Source organism: Hevea brasiliensis, chromosome 15 (assembly GCF_030052815.1).
Source record: "Hevea brasiliensis isolate MT/VB/25A 57/8 chromosome 15, ASM3005281v1, whole genome shotgun sequence".
NCBI classification, from domain to species: Eukaryota; Viridiplantae; Streptophyta; class Magnoliopsida; order Malpighiales; family Euphorbiaceae; genus Hevea; species Hevea brasiliensis.
The window spans coordinates 52247153-52263964 of NC_079507.1; the positions used below are offsets into that span (position 1 = coordinate 52247153).

General features: G+C 42.2%; 2 long non-coding RNA genes across 2 annotated transcripts; both read right to left on the bottom strand.

The window, feature by feature from the left end:
* Positions 1 to 680: 680 nt before the first annotated feature.
* On the bottom strand, positions 681 to 1751 carry LOC131173967 (uncharacterized). The gene is made up of 3 exons (XR_009144303.1): positions 1537 to 1751; positions 1277 to 1434; positions 681 to 827 (listed from the first exon to the last, which is right to left on the bottom strand). It is a non-coding gene; the product is annotated as an uncharacterized LOC131173967 (long non-coding RNA).
* A 6462-nt stretch (positions 1752 to 8213) lies between these two features.
* Positions 8214 to 9067, bottom strand: LOC131173969 (uncharacterized). The gene is made up of 2 exons (XR_009144305.1): positions 9012 to 9067; positions 8214 to 8433 (listed from the first exon to the last, which is right to left on the bottom strand). It is a non-coding gene; the product is annotated as an uncharacterized LOC131173969 (long non-coding RNA).
* Positions 9068 to 16812: the final 7745 nt, after the last annotated feature.

Genomic DNA, 16812 nt, shown 5'->3' on the forward strand with positions numbered 1-16812 from the left:
CCAATCCATCAAACAGACTTAAAATATTAAGTTTACAGGTCCAACATGAATATAATATTACAGACCAATTTCAAATAATTACTGCTAACACATGCGAAAATTCTAGGAGTAATTAAAATTACACAATATTGATAAACAACCTGCGAGGTAAAAGGCGAGTTAACCTTAACAAAATATCCTCCTGTGGCCTGTAAAAATTTTTGAACAGGAGTGAGCGTTCGACTCAGAGAGTAAAATATCAATTTTAACCATAATCTCTATAACTATCTATAACTAATGCACCCTGTAGAGTGAAATGCAACATCAACATCATATTCACATCATAGCATCAAAAAGGTAATTTGGAGCACTCACACACCCTGTAGTATCAATCATAACATATGGGAGCTGATCCCCTATACAGCTCTCTTAAATCCAACCTGGTGCCAGCGAATTACTCAAGCTCGGACTTCCACTTAATAACCAAATCGAGGGTCCCAAATGAATTACTCAAGCCGTGACTACTCCTCGAAGGATCGGGTCCCAATTACTCAAGCCGTGGATCGCCTGCCCCGTCCTATCCATAGTCCACACCACATCACACGCACGCCAACGCACGCACACTGCTCCAAATTACCACAACAACATTCATGGCACATTAACAGTTATGAATGCAACATAATTCGTGCCTAGAGTTTAACTAAATAAATATATGCATATAAGTGATGCATGGGCATGCTGAACATATAATAATATCGAAATTACAATTAAAATTAATATTTTACTCACAAACTTGACGACAAATTACTGTGGCGGCTGGGCGGAGGAAGAAGGCTGTCCCGGCTCACCTGACAATCATATTACATTTATTTAATACAATCTGACTCAATACAAATAAAGAAAAAGACCAATTACGTCCTAAGTCGTGCCGAAAATCCGGCAGAGTCTCCCCTATACCTAGGACCTACCCAACCTGCAAAAGGGCTAAAAACGCACTTCTATACTCACAATCCATACATCAACAGTTCAATCATATCACACAGCCCCTCCTGGGCCCATCAAATCAATCATCCATCACAATACGCAAAATTTCAATTTAGTCCTTATTATTGATCATTTTTGCAAAAACTGCCCAAACAAGCTCTAAAAATTATAAAACTTTGCCCTGCGGTCCTTAGCAATATTACTAAGCTATTGCAAAAAGAATCGTAATTTTCTAAGCTACCACGAATATTTTATGGATTTTTAATCCTATTTAAGCACTAGAAAATTACGTAAAAACTAGGTTCGGGTTTACCTTTGCCGATTCCGACTTCGGGGACGCGCTCGGGACGTCTGACAATGGGGGGCTAGCCAAAACCTCGGCCCAATTCGGAGACTTTTCCGGTCACGGGTCTGTCTGGCCCGAAATTTGCAGACCCGGTCAACTGTCGAATTTCCGCGAATCGAGGATACCTACACGAAGCCCATAACACGGGGGTTAGCACATAAATTTTTCAGAATTTTCTAAGCTCATTTAATGCTCGAAATTACACTGCGAAGTTTCGTGGGACCCACCGAAAAACGGTGTCGGAAAAATTCGAAATTTATGTCGTTGCGAAGCTCTCGACGAATGGAGCGTGTTGGTGGCCTCGGTTTCCTCGTGGGATTCACGGTTTTCGAGAAATCTAGCCCAAAAGTCGAAATGGGCTAAAATCTTCCCGAGCAAAAATCGGACAAACCGCTCGATGGATTTCGGCGTTCTTGGTGTCTATGGAAAGCTCTCGCCAAGTAGATGATTTTAGACACAAGACCCGGTCCAATCGGTGGCCGGATCGGCCGGATGTGGCCGAGAAATCGGAGCAGCGGCAGGGAGGAGGAGGAGAGAGAAAAGAAAGAGAAAAGAGAGGGACGACGCGGAGAAGAAAAAGGAAAGGAGCGGTTCGATTCGACCGGTCCGATCCGTCCGATTCGATTCGGCGGTTCGATTCGAATACAAAATTTTGAATTTTACTCGCCTCGGGACCAAAACGAGGTCCAAAATTCGAAAAATTTCGTAAAACTCAGAAAAATACGTAGACTCCAAATATATTTTTAGTTTTGCCACGTGGTCTTTAAATTAATTTTTAAAAATCATCAAAGTTTATATTTTCGGAAAATCGAAGTTTATATTTTCGGAAAATCATCAAAGTTTATATTTTCACAACTCAATCACATCACACAGCCCCTCCTGGGCCCATCAAATCAATCATTCATCACAATATGTAAAATTTCAATTTAGTCCTTATAATTGATCATTTTTGCAAAAACTGCTCAAATAAGCTCTAAAAATTATAAAACTCTGCCCCGCGGTCCTTAGAAATATTACTAAGCTATTGCAAAAAGAATCGTAATTTTCTAAGTTACCACGAATATTTTATGGATTTTCAATCCTATTTAAGCACTAGAAAATTACGAAAAAGAAAGGTTCCGGTTTACCTTTGCCGATTCCGACTTCGGGAACGCGCTCGGGATGCCTGAGAGCCAAAACCTCGATCCAATTCGGAGACTTTTCCGGTAGCTGGTCTGTCTGGCCGGAAATTCACAGATCCGGACAACTGTCGAATTTCCGCGAATTGAGGATACCTACACGAAGCCCAATAATAATATATAAAAATCGTGGGTGTTACATTCTTCCTTACGTAAAAATTCGTCCTCGAATTTTACACAAGGCAGAATAAAGCACATGATTATACATTGAACAGATAAGGGTACTTGCTACGCATGTCCCGTTCTGACTCCCAGGTGCACTCTTCCACTGACTGGCTCCTCTGGCTCCTCCACAAAACCTTAACCATAGGGATCTGTTTTGATCTTAGCTGCCTCACTTGATAGTCCACTATGGCTACAGGTTGCTCCTCAAATGTCAAGTTCTCCTTTAGTTCTATTACATCCGACTGTAGTACATGAGAAGGATCAGGAATGTATTTCCTGAGCATAGAGATGTGAAACACGGGATGAACGTGAGAAAGGTTGGGTGGTAGCTCCAACCGGTAGGCAACTGCTCCAACTCTATCAGTAACCTCAAAAGGTCCAATATACCGAGGTGCCAACTTGCCCTTCTTTCCAAATCTCATGACTCCCTTCATTGGAGAAATCTTGAGAATACATAGTCGCCTTTGTAAACTCCACATCCCTCGTCTGGGTGCGCATAACTCTTACGCCTGAAAACTGTTTTCAGTCGTTCCCTGATTAAAGGAACTATCTCTGAAGTGTACTGCACTAGGTCTACATCATGCACCTTCGCTTCCCCCATTTCTGTCCAACACAGAGGAGACCTACACTTTCTTCCATATAATGCCTCATAGGGTGCCAACCCTATGCTGGAGTGATAACTGTTGTTGTAGGCAAACTCCACCAGAGCTAGCTGCTCATCCCACTGACCTCCAAAATCCAAGACACTCATGCGAAGCATGTCTTCCAGTGTTTGGATCGTCCTTTCGGACTGTCCGTCTGTCTGAGGGTGGAAGGCTGTACTGAAGTTCAACTGTGTGCCAAGTGCCTCCTGCAACTTTCTCCAAAACCGAAGTGAATCAGCCCTCTGCCGGATATTATGGAAGCCGAACTCCATGCAATCGACTATTTCTCGAATGTAGAGGGCATACTGTGCCCGCAGTAGTATGTAGTCTTCTGGTAAGAAGTGAGCTGATTTGGTCAAGCGGTCTACAATTACCCATATCAAGTCATATCCTCGCGTGGTACGAGGCAACCTTGATACAAAATCCATAGTAATCATTTCCCACTTCCATTCGGGATAGGGAGCTCTTGCGGCTTCACGACGGTCTCTGGTGTTCAAACTTCACCTTCTGACAAGTCAAGCACTTGGACACAAGGTCTGCTATGTCTCTCTTAATGCCATTCCACCAATAGCTATCTTTCACATCATGGTACATCTTGGTGGAACACAGGTGAATCTTGTCTGATGTATAGTGTGCCTCTTGCATGATTTCATTCCTGAGGTTGTCCACATCGCACACATATCCTAGAACCTTGCACTAGGGCGCCATCATTGGCAAATCCAAACTCACCACCTTCACCTTCTGTACTCTTTCTATGATCTTCATCAATTGTTGGTCTCTGTCTTTGGGAAACTCTAACTCTATCTCGCAAGTCCGGCCTCACCAAAAATGAGCCAACAAGACCCCTCATCTGAAAGATCTAGGATTAAACCTTGATCCATCAACTCATGTACTTTCCGAATCAACGGTCTCTTCTCTGTGAAATGTGCACCAAAGCGCGGAAGATTTTCTCGCTTAAAGCATCTGCTACTACATTGGCCTTCCTGTGGTGGTACTGGATGGTGCAATCATAGTCTTCCGTAAGCTCCATCCATCTCCTCTGTCTCAAGTTTAAATCCTCTGTTGGAAGATGTACTTCAAACTCTTATAGTCGGTGTATATCCCGCACACTTCACCATACAGTAGTGTCTCCGCATTTTTAGTGCAAAGACTACAGTAGCTATTTCCAAATCATGGGTGGGATAGTTCGCTCATGCCTCTTCACCGCCTTGAAGCATAAGCCACTACTTTTCCATTCCGCATCAAAACACACCCTAGGCCAACTCTCAGGCGTCACGACACGGTGTATCCTTCACTGCTTATAGGTAGTGTTAACACAGGGACAGTGGTTAGACACTCCTTATCCTCATCATTATAACTGACTCTATCGAGCTCTCTTCCTGTCCTTTGGATCTTATCCACTTCCCTTTTCCTATTTTTGGTATTGTTGGTATCTTTTCAACCTGCTGTACTTATTCCTTAATTTTAGTCCTATCTCATCCTTACACCTTTTCCTTCAAAGATGTCTATCCCATCATCAACTTTAACTTTCTTTTTATTTCTTAGTCTTATCTTGATTACTAGTTTCATTACTTCGAGAATTCTAACCCTATGATTTACTCCTACCAGCACATTCTTCACCTTATGTAACACTTATAATTACTCATAGAGAATTTTTTTTTTGTACCTCCTTTTTTCCAACTTAACTATCAGAACATTATCATTCCCTACCAGCCTTAGTAGGAAATTGATTATCCTAGATGAATATGAGCCCCATAAACTATAAGTTCCATCTGAACTAACACAGCTGTAGGAAATATGTGTCATGCCTTAATTCCAAACAAGATACTTCACGTGTTCATTCTCCTTAATATAATCACATATACTACATATAGCTTTCTAAACTTCAACCTCAAATTATCCACCAGCAACAATTTCATCTATTGAAACTCATCCATAAATAGTACTTCCTCTAGCTCATAGTTTAAAACGGTGGCAAGCCTTGGTAGCTAACTCCTTTTGACTCCTGTCATTACTCTGTTCGTCCTTTCATACTTAATACTAGGTATGCACTTACTGTCATTCTCATGAATTTGTGCCTACCAAACTCTCAATAACTAGGTCTCCTTGACTCAGTTTCTGTTCCTTATATAACCTTCTAGAACCAAAAGCACAAGCTAAACTTGAAAAGAAAGAAAATATCCTCTTATATTCAACTACACCCGATTGTCATATTATAACGTTTCACCTAAGTTTCTTGGTCTTTCTCTCTAAATTTCATCATCTCCTAGCACAATTATGCTCTACCTATAAGGTATCATCTGCATGAACCCTTTACCGTACCATTTTCCTTCTTGACATAATATTTTATAATTTATTAACTTTACTTATACTCGACCTATGATTCATATCTATCATCGTTTTTATTGTGCCCTTAACTTTTGTTGATTCCTGAAAGATTTCTCTCACTAATAAATTCTTCCAACACTAATTCCACCCTTATCTAGGGTCATTAATTTGATCCTTGAACTTTCTAGTGATTTATAACCATCCAGACTTGTCACTTTTCGTTCTACCCCTACTATTGTCCTGTCGTTATTGCTTCACTACAAAGTGATTCTGTTGATCACACTAAAAATGTTTGCCTGACATTCATAACGAACCTCTAACTACCTTCTCACTATCTCAAAAGTCTAACCTAAAACCTATGTGTCATTATCTATCATTCTTTTCCTCTCATCATACCTATTTGATCCCTTAGACTGGCTTTTATTCAACTTACTGCTTACTAACTTCTCTTTCTCTACCTATTTAGGTAGTCCGCAATACCATCGCACACCTTCTAACATTTACTCATTATTATTGTATTCCATACCCCCATCACTTTTCTCACTAATGTGGTCCCATTTTGGGTTTTCCATCCTTGTCATTCTCCTTGCCAAGAATAACACTTAGCCTATCCTATATCTTAACTTTGTTCCTTTTATTATACGCTCTTTAGGTTGTCCTTTCATTTATTTCCTTTGTCTTACCCAAAATAGAACTTGACTATTCTATCCCTGGTTCCATTCTTCTTCCTAACATAATAGCTGTACTTGCTAACTATATCTTTCAGAGTTTCTATCGCGTTATCATATGTCTGTGCTACTCAGATTTGGTCCTTTGACCACTCTAGCTAGTACTTCCACTAGAATTTAGATTATATTGCATCTGCAATCAATTGTCCAAACTTTCATTCTGCACTTTCTTTATCCATTGGCCTTCTGTGATTTATCTTCACTAATTTATTACTCTTAACACTATTATAATTAGATTATACTATTGTTTTGAATAATTTGAAATTAGAAAGGAACTCAGCAAATTACAGTCATACTTTTATTGTATGATCTCTATTCTTATCATTTAGCTTACATAATACCCTTACCACCTCGAGAACTGATTCTGTAGTAATTTTATTTATTTGTCATTATTATTATTATCCATGTTTACTCAATTAGCCAAAACTTAAGGTTCCGGGCACCCAAACCCGTCATCCAATTCAAAGGATTTACATCCATCGTGATCTGATTATATATGATTCCTATAATAGAACTTGCATCCTCTGCAGGATACCCGAGCCAACTATTCTCTATCACACTCTACAGTCCTATCTTGGGCACTATTTTGTTGGTCACCATTATTAGTAATAACTTTCGATCCCTTCTAAAAAGATAGGACTATACCCTAACTTGCTGCAACAAAGATACTACATTTACCACCTTGCCCAAAACCATGTCAAATTAATGACTCTCCTATCATATTATAGCTCTGTGAATCATCAATTCATAGTTTCGACCTTCTCTAGGTAGTAGAGTTGTACTTTATTCCATCTTGATACACACAAGGGATACTATTCTCACTCTATAAGTGTCACCTTTACTTTGCAACTAGTCCAAACCTGCAGTCCGATGGCAACTCTTGATGTAACTCTAGCTCATGTCAGTAATCGAGTCATCGACTCTAGTTATCACCTAACTGTGACCTTTCAATATTCTAACTCTAGACTCTTAACCAGAGTTCCCAACTCCTCTGCAAATATAGAACTCTGCTCGCATAATCGTACCAAAGCAGATCGCTGCAAACATCCTCATCATAAGCACTACAAGGAAGTACGCAGCTCTACACAATAATCTCATGTCGGTACTATAATCTACGACTACAGAGCGGACATCGAGAACATTGTATAGTTACTACGATACGTCTGATGACTAGGTCTCCTAATTTCTTATGTCTCCGAATCTTCTATTATCACAAACTTATTATGACTGGGTCATCTACACGATGACCGCCAAGAGTGGTATCCTCATCCTTATCCAGGCAACTGTACTTTTAAGACTCACTTTTATGTACTCGTGCCTTACACGAAATGGGCACACCATTTAAACCCATACTGACAAAAATATAACATTTCTTGGAGTACGTATCCTCATGATAGACCTCACATGTCTACTAACTCTATTTCACATTTCTGTGTACTCCACGAAAATCAAGACACTAACTGAGGTAATCTTATATTTCCCGAGGTATAACGTAGAATCTAGAAACAAAGAATTACAGGAAAAGACGAAACAAAATCCTATACTCCGCATGTGACTCCTAGTAGACTCTTCCCAACACTTAGATAATTTTTCCCTATGAATCTGGAGCCTAAGCTCTGATACCACATTTATCACGACCCAACCTATGGGCCGGCATAAAGCCCCCGAGACCCGTAGTAAGCCTAACTGTTCATTAACCCAACTCTAAGGCCCATTTGGGCCCAATTTCAAGAAAACAAACGGACAGAGTCCGGCCATAAAATGGACTTTCCAACGGGGAGTTTTCGACTCACCCGACCTGTAAACACAATATATAGTCAATTGGGGAGCTCAGCTCACCCTCCACATACTCATAGCATCATAAAAGAAATGGGAGCTCAGCTCCCTCATCCAATCCATCAAACAGACATAGAGTATTAAGTTTACAGGTCCAACATGATAATAATATTACAGACCAAATTCAAATAATCACTGCTAACACATGCGGAAATTCTAGGAGTAAATAAAATTACACAAATACTGATAAACAACCTGCGAAGTAGAAAAGCAGGTTAACCCAGAACAAAATATCCTCCTGTGGCCTGTAAAAATTTTTGAACAGGAGTGAGCGTTCGACTCAGAGAGTAAAATATCAATCTTAACTATAATCTCTATAACTATCTGAAACTAATACAACCTGTAGAGTGAAATGCAACATACACAACATTTTCACATCATAACATCAAAAAGGTAATTTGGAGCACTCACACACCCTGTAGTATCAATCATAACATATGGGAGCTGATCCCCTATACAGCTCTCTTAAATCCAACCTGGTGCCAGCGAATTACTCAAGCTCGGACTTCCACTTAATAACCAAATCGAGAGTCCCAGCGAATTACTCAAGCCGTGACTACCCCTCGAAGGATCGGGTCCCAGCGAATTACTCAAGCCGTGACTACCCCGTCCTATCCATAGTCCACACCACATCACACGCACGCTAACGCACGCACACTGCTCCAAATTACACAACAACATCCATGGCACATCAACAGTTATGAATGCAACATAAATCGTGCCTAGAGTTTAACTACATAAATATATGCATATAAGTGATGCATGGGCATGCTTGAACATATAATAATATCGAAATTACAATTAAAATTAATATTCTACTCACAGACTTGACGACAATCACTGTGGCGGCTGGGCGGAGGAAGAAAGCTATCCATGCTCACCTGACAATTTTATTACAATCATTTAATAAATCTGACTCAATACAAACAAAGAAAAAGACCAATACGTCCTAAGTCGTGCCGAAAATCCGGCAGAGTCTCCCCTATACCTAGGACCTACCCAACCTGCAAAAGGGCTCAAAACACACTTCTATATCCACAATCCATATATCCACAACTCAATCACATCACACAGCCCCTCCTGGACCCATCAAATCAATCATTCATCACAATATGTAAAATTTCAATTTAGTCCTTATAATTGATCATTTTTGCAAAAACTGCTCAAATAAGCTCTAAAAATTATAAAACTCTGCCCCGCGATCCTTAGAAATATTACTAAGCTATTGCAAAAAGAATCGTAATTTTCTAAGTTACCACGAATATTTTATGGATTTTCAATCCTATTTAAGCACTAGAAAATTACGAAAAAGAAAGGTTCCGGTTTACCTTTGCCGATTCCGACTTCGGGAACGCGCTCGGGATGCCTGAGAGCCAAAACCTCGATCCAATTCGGAGACTTTTCCGGTAGTGCATGCGGCGGAAATTCACAGATCCGGACAACTGTCGAATTTCCGCGAATTGAGGATACCTACACGAAGCCCAATAATAATATATAAAAAATCAGGGGTGTTACATCTTTGCTGGGACCCTAATTTGGTTTATTAAGCAAAAGTCGGGCTTGAGTTCTTCGCTGGCACAGGTTGGATTTAAGAGAGCTGTATAGGGGATCAGCTCCCATATATTATGATTGATGTTATTGAGTGTGTGAGTGCTCCAAATTACCTTTTTGCTGTTATGATGTGAAATTATTGCTGATGTTGCATTTCACTCTACAGGGTGCATTAGCTTAGATAGTTATAGAGATTATGGTTAAAATTGATATTTTACTCTCTGAGTCGAACTGTCACGACCCAACCTATGGGCCGGACCGGCACTAGGACCTGGGCCAGCCTAAAGCCCCCGAGGCCCGTAGTAAGCCTTAACTATTCATTAACCCAACTCTAAGGCCCATTTGGGCCCAATATCAAGAAAACAAACGGACAGAGTCCGGCCATAAAATGGACTTTCCAACGGGGAGTTTTCGACTCACCCGACCTGTAAACACAATAAACAATCCATTGGGGAGCTCAGCTCACCCTCCACATACTCATCAACATAATAATAAATGGGAGCTCAGCTCCCTCATCCAATCCATCAAACAGACTTAAAATATTAAGTTTACAGGTCCAACATGAATATAATATTACAGACCAATTTCAAATAATTACTGCTAACACATGCGGAAATTCTAGGAGTAATTAAAATTACACAATATTGATAAACAACCTGCGAGGTAAAAAGGCAGGTTAACCCAGAACAAAATATCCTCCTGTGGCCTGTAAAAATTTTTGAACAGGAGTGAGCGTTCGACTCAGAGAGTAAAATATCAATTTTAACCATAATCTCCATAACTATCTATAACTAATGCACCCTGTAGACTGAAATGCAACATCAATATCATATTCACATCATAGCATCAAAAAGGTAATTTGGAGCACTCACACACCCTGTAGTATCAATCATAACATATGGGAGCTGATCCCTATCTGACTCTCTTAAATCCAACTCAGTGCCGGTAATTACTCAAGCTCGGACTTCCACTTAATAACCAAATCGAGGGTCCCGAATTACTCAAGCCGTGACTACCCTCGAAGGATCGGGTCCAATGAATTACTCAAGCCGTGGATCGCCTGGCCCCTATCCATAGTCCACACCACATCACACGCACGCGCACGCACACTGCTGCTCCAAATTACCACAACAACATTCATGGCACATTACGATTATGAATGCAACATAATTCGTGCCTAGAGTTTAACTACATAAATATATGCATATAAGTGATGCATGGGCATCTTTGAACATATAATAATATCGAAATTACAATTAAAATTAATATTTTACTCACAAACTTGACGACAAATTACCGTGGCGGTAGGCGGAGGAAGAAGGTCATCGGCTCACTGACAATCATATTACATTTATTTAATACAATCGACTCAATACAAATAAAGAAAAGACCAATTACGCCCTAAGTCGTGTCGAAAATCCGTGAGTCTCCCTATACCTAGGACTTACCCAACTCGCAAAAGGGCTAAAACGCACTTCTATACTCACAATCCATACATCAACGGTTCAATCATATCACACAGCCCCTCCCGGCCCATCAAATCAATCATCCATCACAATACGCAAAATTTCAATTTAGTCCTTATTATTGATCATTTTTGCAAAAGCGCCCAAACAAGCTCTAAAAATTATAAAACTTTGCCTCATGGTCCTTAGCAATATTACTAAGCTATTGCAAAAAGAATCGTAATTTTCTAAGCTACCACGAATATTTTATGGATTTTTAATCCTATTTAAGCACTAGAAAATTACGTAAAAACTAGGTTCGGGTTTACCTTTGCCGATTCCGACTTCGGGACGCTTCGGGGCGTCGACAATGGGGCTAGCCAAAACCTCGGCCCAATTCGAGACTTTTCCGGTCACGTGCATTCGCCCGAAATTTGCAGACCCGGTCAACTGTCGAATTTCCGCGAATCGAGGATACCTACACGAAGCCCATAACACGGGGGTTAGCACATAAATTTTTCAGAATTTTCTAAGCTCATTTAATGCTCAAAATTACACTGCGAAGTTCCGTGGGACCCACCGAAAAACGGTGTCGGAAAAATTCGAAATTTATGTCGTTGCGAAGCTCTCGACGAATGGAGCGTGCTGGTGGCCTCGGTTTCCTCGTGGGATTCACGGTTTTCGAGAAATCTAGCCCAAAAGTCGAAATGGGCTAAAATCTTCCCGAGCAAAAATCGGACAAACCGCTCTATGGATTTCGGCGTTCTTGGTGTCTATGGAAAGCTCTCGCCGAGTAGATGATTTTAGACACAAGACCCGATCCAATCGGTGGCCGGATCGGCCGGATTTGGCCGGAGAAACTGGAGCGACGCGCGCGCGCAGGGGAGGGGAGGAGAGAGAAAAGAAAGAGAAAAGAGAGGGACGACGCGCGCGGGAGAAGAAAAAGGAAAGGGAGCCGGTTCGATTCGACCGGTCCGATCCGATCCGGTTCGATTCGGCCGGTTCGATTCGAAATACAAAATTTTGAATTTTTACTCTGCCTCGGGACCGAAAACGAGGTCCAAAAATTCCGAAAAAATTCCGTAAAACTCAGAAAAATACGTAGACTCCAAATATATTTTTAGTTTTGCCACGTGGTCTTTAAATTAATTTTTAAAAATCATCAAAGTTTATATTTTCGGAAAATCGAACCCGATTTTTAAAATCTGAAAAATCTCAAAAAAATTCCTAAAATTTAAATAAAATTAAAATATCAAAAATACTCATAAATAATAAAATTTGGGGTGTTACATTCTTCCCCCCTTACAGAAAATTCGTCCTCGAATTTTTACACAAGGCAGAATAAAACACATGATTATGCATTGAACAAGTAAGGGTACTTGCTACGCATGTCCCGCTCTGACTCCCAGGTGCACTCTTCCACTGACTGACTCCTCCACAAAACCTTAACCATAGGGATCTATTTGGATCTCAGCTGTCTCACTTGGTAGTTCACTATGGCTACAGGCTGCTCCTCAAATGTCAAGTTCTCTTTTAGCTCTATCACATCCATAAAGACATGAGAAGGATCAGAATGTATTTCTGAGCATGGAGATGTGAAACACGGATGAACGTGAGAAAGGTTGGGTGGTAGCTCCAACCGTGAGGCAATCGCTCGGCTCTATCGGTAACCTCAAAAGCTCCATTATCCCGAGGTGCCAACTTGCAGTTCTTTCCAAATCTCATGACTCCCTTCATTGGAGAAACCTTCAGAATACATAGTCGCCATCGCAAACTCCACATCCCTCCGTCTGGGTCCGCATAACTCTTACGCCTCGAAAGCTGTCCTCAGTCGTTCCCTGATTAAAGGAACTACCTCTGAAGTGTACTGCACTAGGTCTACATCATGCACTTTCGCTTCCCCCATTTCTGTCCAACACAGAGGAGACCTACACTTTCTTCCATATAATGCCTCATAGGGTGCCAACCCTATGCTGGAGTGATAACTGTTGTTGTAGGCAAACTCCACCAGAGCTAGCTGCTCATCCCACTGACCTCCAAAATCCAAGACACTCATGCGAAGCATGTCTTCCAGTGTTTGGATCGTCCTTTCGGACTGTCCGTCTGTCTGAGGGTGGAAGGCTGTACTGAAGTTCAACTGTGTGCCAAGTGCCTCCTGCAACTTTCTCCAAAACCGAGAAGTGAACTGGGGCCCTCTGTCAGATATTATGGAAGCCGGAACTCCATGCAATCTAACTATTTCTCGAATGTAGAGTCGGGCATACTGTGCCACAGAGTATGTAGTCTTTACAGGTAAGAAGTGAGCTGATTTGGTCAAGCGATCTACAATTACCCATATCGAGTCATACCCTCGCGTGGTACGAGGCAACCCAGTCACAAAATCCATAGTAATCATTTCCCACTTCCATTCTGGGATAGGGAGCTCTTGCAGCTTCCCTGACGGTCTCTGGTGTTCAAACTTCATCTTCTGACAAGTCAAGCACTTGGACACAAAGTCTGCTATGTCTCTCTTCATGCCATTCCACCAGTAGCTATCTTTCACATCATGGTACATCTTGGTGGAACTCAGGTGGATCTGTCTGATGTATAGTGTGCCTCTTGCATGATTTCATTCTGAGGTTGTCCACATCGGGCACACATATCCTAGAACCTTGCACTAGGGCGCCATCATTGGCAAATCCAAACTCACCACCTTCACCTTCTTTGTACTCTTTCTATGATCTTCATCAATTGTTGGTCTCTGTCTTTGGGAAACTCTAACTCTGTCCCTCAAGTCCGCCTCACCGAAAAGTGAGCCAACAATACCCCTCATCTGAAAGATCTAGGATTAGACCTTGATCCATCAACTCATGTACTTCTGAATCAATGGTCTTTTCTCTGAAATGTGCGCCAAGCGCGGAAGATTTTTACGCTCAAGGCATCTGCCACAACATTGGCCTTCCTGTGGTGGTACCGATGGTGCAATCATAGTCTTTCGAAGCTCCATCCATCTCCTCTGTCTCAAGTTTAAATCCCTCTGTTGGAAGATATACTTTAAACTCTTGTGGTGGTGTATATCTCGCACACTTCACCGCATGTAGTGTCTCCAAATTTTAAGTGCAAAGACTACAGCCGCCATTTCCAAATCATGGGTGGGGTAGTTCTGCTCATGCCTCTTCAGCTGCCTTGAAGCATAAGCCACTACCTTTCCATTCTGCATCAAAACACACCCTAGGCCAACTCTGGAGGCGTCACAATACACGGTGTATCCTTCACCACTCACAGGTAGTGTCAACACAGGGGCAGTGGTTAGACACTCCTTAAGCTTTTGGAAACTCTCCTCACAGTCATCTGTCCAAATGAATGGAACATTCTTCCTGGTCAACTTAGTTAGGGGAGCCGCTATCCTGGAGAAATCTTGTACAAAACGCCTGTAGTAGCCAGCTAAACCCAGAAAACTTCGTACCTCAGTGACTATTGTAGGCCTAAGCCAATCAGTTACAGCTTCAATTTTCTTGGGATCCACTTGAATGCCATCACTGGAAACCACGTGTCCCAAGAATGAGATGCTTTCTAGCCAAAATTCACATTTTGAAAATTTGGCATATAGCTGGTGCTCCCTCAACGTCTGCAACACCATCCTCAAGTGCCACACGTGTTCTTCCTCGGTCCGAGAGTATACCAGAATGTCATCTATGAATACGATGACAAAACGGTCCAAAAATGGCTTGAACACCCTGTTCATCAAGTCCATGAAAATTTCTTTGGTGCATTAGTGAGTCCAAAAGACATCACCAAGAACTCATAATGACCATATCTTGTCCTGAAAGCCGTTTTGGACACGTCCTCATTCCTGATTCTCAATTGATGGTAGCCTGACCGCAGGTCTATCTTGGAAAAGAATCTAGCTCCTTGGGTGATCAAACAAATCATCGATCAGGAAGTGGATACTTGTTCTTCACAGTCACCTTGTTCGGTATGCGTAGTCGATACACAACCTCAATGACCCATCCTTCTTTCTCACAAATAAAACAGGAGCACCCCAGGGTGAAGTGCTCGGACGTATGAAACCCTTGTCCAAAAGCTCCTGTAGTTGCTCCTTCAGCTCTTTCAATTCTGCTGGTGCCATCCTGTAAGGTGGCATCGATATGGGGTTTGTACCCGGCACAACATCAATGCAAAACTCTAATTCCCTTCCTGGTGGCAACCCTGGAAGCTCCTCTGGGAAGACATCCATAAATTCTCTGACAACAGGAACATTTTCCATGCTGACACCTTCTACAGATGTATCTCTCACCAATGCCAAATACCCTTGGCATCCACGCCTCAACATTTTTCTAGCACAAATTGCTGACACCAAATTATATGGAGCCACGCTCCTGTCACCATCAAAGCTAAACTCTTCCACACCAGGTATGTGGAAGTATACCTTTTTGTTCCTGCAGTCTAAGGTGGCATAATGAGTTGCCAACCAGTCCATCCCCAGGATTACATCGAAATCCATTACTGGTAGAGGAACCAAGTCTGCTGGGAGGATCTTTCCATCCACTACCACTGGGCTACCCGGAAATACCATGTCTACTTCTATGTTGTCACTAAGTGGGGTAGCTACTGACAAAGGGTACTCTAAGGTTGTAGGGTTTCTACCCAACCTCATGGCAAACACAGGGGAGACAAATGAGTGCGTAGCACCCGGATCTATCAAAACACGAGCCTCATAAGAATGGACTGAAGAATACCTGCCACAACTGCATTTGAAGCTTGAGCATCCTGGTGGGTCAGGGTGAAAACCCGAGCTTGACCCCTACCCTGAGTGGCAGAACCTTGATACTGACTTCTACCTCCTGATCTGCCTCCAAATCCACGCCCCTTGTGTCCTCGGCCTGTTGTACATCGATCGCTGCCATGTTGGAAGCACCGGATACAATCGCCGAGGAACATTCGCATGAACCCCTGTGACCCCATCGTGGCTCGGCCCGAACATGGGGCATTCTCAGCAAAGTGACCCGGTTGGCCACACAGAAGCATACTCGATCCCATCAAACAAGGTCTGAATGTCCTCTTCCACACTGTGCACAAGGTGCCAAGGAGGATCTGAACTGCACCGTAACTATCAGATTTCGAATCGCTACCGCTGGATCCGCACTCGTCCAATCCTCGTGGTCGGTGTCTGAAACCACTTCTCTTGCTCCTACCCTTTCCTCTGTAATTACCCTGGCCACCACTGTCCGGAGTACCCATGGAAGGGACACCTGAGGAACCCTCTGCTCTGTTTTTCTTTGCTCTTCCGCTGTCATCCACAGCATAGCTAATCTCAATCTGTTTGGCTCGATCAACCACCACATCAAAAGACTGATCCGACATCATGGCCAGGTTCGCATACCTCCTGTCAAGCCCCTTTAGGAATCTTTTCACCTTCATCTTTCTCAGAGCTGCTGCAGGGCATATCTGCTCAATTCCGTAAATTCTCAGAGCATATTCATCTACTGCACTGCCATTCGTCTTAAGGCCTCAAAGGCCCACTGCTTCGATCTCTCAAGCTTTACGCACAAACCGATTGATGAAAAGTTCCACAAACTGAGCCCATGTCAAACCCTCCATCCGGGGTAACACGTAGTCACTCATCCACTGTCTAGGCATAGGCCCCAT